A 3,401-nucleotide genomic window follows, 5' to 3' on the forward strand; every position below is an offset into this window, starting at 1 on the left:
CGCTCATTTCGCTGTCAGAATTACGGATTTCCAACAACATTAGTTTAAATATGTTTATGACTTGATTTACACCTCTGATGTCAAAATAAAATGCCAGGCAGGAATCCGAGGCTTCTAATGAGTTGGGAGGCAAGATGAAGCCATGAGGGGAATGTCCCCAGCCTCAGAGCCACATCTTTCATGACAAAACCCTGTCGCAAACGGCACCTGGGCCAACCAAAGATGAAGCGCGAGGGTTGAGTTATCCTGGAGAGTATTTGTCAAACCTGCTTTAAGCCAGCGGAATAAAAATGTATTTTTTGCAGCAGGGTTAGACTTTATGTCAACTAAGTGAACCTGTAAAGCATTTATAGCCACCTCGTGACTATTGCCTGTCATAAATCTGAAACACTCTTAATCCATAGGTGTGTAATTTGGAGGCACTCGAGACACTCTCGCCGCCTTCTAGTTTCAATGTAATTATCTTCCATATTGCTGTGGGCAATTAAGGAAGGACATGATTGGTAGTAACAAATAGCATTTTCTGAACTGTGTTATGCACCTGTGAAAAGGAACACATGGCTTGCTGCCCAAACCAGGTGTGGTATTGAAGCCTTGGCTGCTGCAGGTACCTCTAGAGGCAATTGCAGCGTGGTGGTTGCAAGCCCTCAATTTGAGGAAATTAAAGCACTTTGAGTAGTTTGGATTGAAAATACAGTGCTGTGCGCTGAAAACTAACTTGCTCCTCATCCCTTCATGGAGAGGATTTGGTGAGCAGTGCCTCTCTTATTTATGCTCAAGCATAAGAAGGAAAATCTTGCAGGATTTCCCTGGAAGGGCTGAACCCCTGGGTGCAAGCGCCGCACTCCGAGCCAGCAACACTCACTCCGAACACACCGGGCTGCTTTCCTTGTATTGACACCCGTGTAGACATTCCAAAATAAACATCCCGAGCTGCCCACAGCTTTTCCTGCAGGAAATCCTCCGCTCCGGAGCGAGGCAGTTCATAAAGGCGGGGAAGCGCCCCCCGCCCCACCTGCAGGCATCGTTAGCTGGCAGGGATGGGGATGACAGAGGAGATGGGACCAGCGGCTGAACTCCGACCTTATCGATCCAGCCGCCCCCGCCCAGCTGAGTTGCCGCGGCCCAGTCAGCTGAAAAGGAATTTAAAGGGCACTCGTCCCCCCTGCTCGGCCCCCCTGCCATTAATAACGTTTTCATCCATGACAGTGATAAACACGCGGTACTTGAGGGGAGTTTATTAAGGTCAGTCCATAAATAAAAATTAAAATTTAAAAAAATGGGTTTACACAGATGAACAGATGGATGAATAAAGTGATTGGTAAAACAATAAATATGAAAATAGACAGATGGATGAAGTATCTGGCAGTGATTCTCTAAAAGCCCAATGCCTCAAACACTGGCAGTGTTATACCAGACCCTTCTCTCTCCTCTGATAAAAAACAGGTTTAATGAAGCTGCTGCAGAACTTATAGGTTTCGGGGATCTATGGCCTGACTAATATTTTGTCATTTAATGCCTATTCTCCAGCCTGATAAAAAGGATTGCAGCCATTTCTCTATGTCAGGTATATAACTGAGTGCTACTAAAATTTAAATGTCTCATCTGTCCTTGGATCTAAATACAGATGGCCTTAAACCTCCAAGTTTTTCTTAATGCAAGATGGTATACAATACCCTGCCTGACTTCTTTTATCATTCTCAAAGAGACAGAGATTTGTATCGCAGTGAAATTCAGGCTGCAGGGAAGCAAATATTCTTCTTCACTTCCAAATTCTGAACATCATTCGGAGAAATAAAGCCGAAAATCCCAACAACATTTTTGCCCCCATCAGCTGGGGAATGCTGTCAGATCTTTGTGCTCTATAAAATGCAAGTCTACTCGTTACTCCCTCGAGAAGCATTTAATGCCAGGCTATCATGCAAGTTAAATTATAAATTTTGTCCTTAGTTTAGCACTGTTTAAAAGTGATCAGGAACTGGCAAAGGAGAAAAGAGTCATTGCAATTTCATGTGATTTTTGTGTTTGTTTCTGTGCTGGCTCTGTAGGCAGCTGAGACTGAGCAGGAGGAGGCATCATTTAGGGAAACTTGTACAATCATTAAGGATAAACACTTGACTCGGATTCAAGACCACAGGCTTTACATTTGCAACGTCTAAAAGAACCTTAATTGTTGCCTCTGATTAAATATTTCAAACCCGTTACTTAGATCATTGTGATTATTGATCCTTGATTAGGCCCTCAGTCCTTGATGGCCCTGCAGACATTAACTCACACTCAGCAGAGTCACCTGCAGCTTTGTTTGCTGCAAATGAAGATTTTGAGTGCAGAATGTCGGCTCAGGACTCATCCAGCCTGAGCTGGCCATCAATTTCCATTGAAAGCAGCTGCCTAAGTGAAATGGATGGGAAGAGAAGGTGCAGGAGCCACGAGACTCTGCATGATTTGGTCCTCAGGAAGCAATTCAGTCTGGTAATGAAGAGGTGATGGGGCACAAAACTGCTGTTAGTTAAATCCAGGTATAAATGGAATAAACCAAGAGTATTGCAGGTCCCTAATGAACAATCAAAAAGGTGGTTAGGATTGCACAGAGCAGCTGTATTGCTTAAAAATAAGCAACAGTTGGGGGGAATAATGGCTCTCAGCCAGTTGTCGGGTAGATCTGAATGGCAGATTGGAGAAGAGGCAAAATCCTTCTGTCAGCTGACCCCATCTAACCTGGGACTGAGCTGACCATGACCTGTGACAGGGGATCCTGGTGGAGTGGCTCTGTACCCCATGGGCTCATCAGACCACCAGCAAGACTCCTGCTTAGAGGGAGCAGAAGGCAGCCCGGGGTCCTGGCCACAAAACCCCAAAGCTGGAGGATCTCCACAGGCAGCAAGTCTCCAAATCTGCTGCCAGCTAAAGGAGGGTAAGCTCCCTTCCTGGCAGCAGAAAAGCAATGCAATTTAACCATCCCTGGAGTTTTAAAGCATTTTTTAAGAAGAAGATAGTGTTGTTTTGATGGGGGGGATTCTGTTCAGCAAACCTGGAGTCGAGGCTCAGGGAATTATAAAGGCTGAAATAAAAAGGATGCTTTTGAGCCTCTCTCTTGCAGAATGTCTTTGGTTCCCTTTAAGACTCCTGGAATATTTTAGGAAGGCTCCTCCAAAACTGTGACTGCACCCGAGGACTTTCAGAAGATTTCCTGGGTGCTGCCACTGCCCTGATGAACCCTGGAAAGGTGAGTGGGGCTGAGCAGTGGGAAGGACACATCAGCAGCCTTTGGTGGTTTTGGTTTCTTTTTGAAAGTTAACATAATAATCAAAGTTTCATGTGTCAGGAATGCTACCCTGCTGTGCAATGCCCTGGAAAATACCCTTTCTTTCATTTTTCCCTTTCTGCTTTGTCACTTGCTC

This window comes from Lepidothrix coronata, unplaced genomic scaffold, assembly GCF_001604755.1.
Source record: "Lepidothrix coronata isolate B3197 unplaced genomic scaffold, Lepidothrix_coronata-1.0 Scaffold25, whole genome shotgun sequence".
Classification (NCBI taxonomy): domain Eukaryota; kingdom Metazoa; phylum Chordata; class Aves; order Passeriformes; family Pipridae; genus Lepidothrix; species Lepidothrix coronata.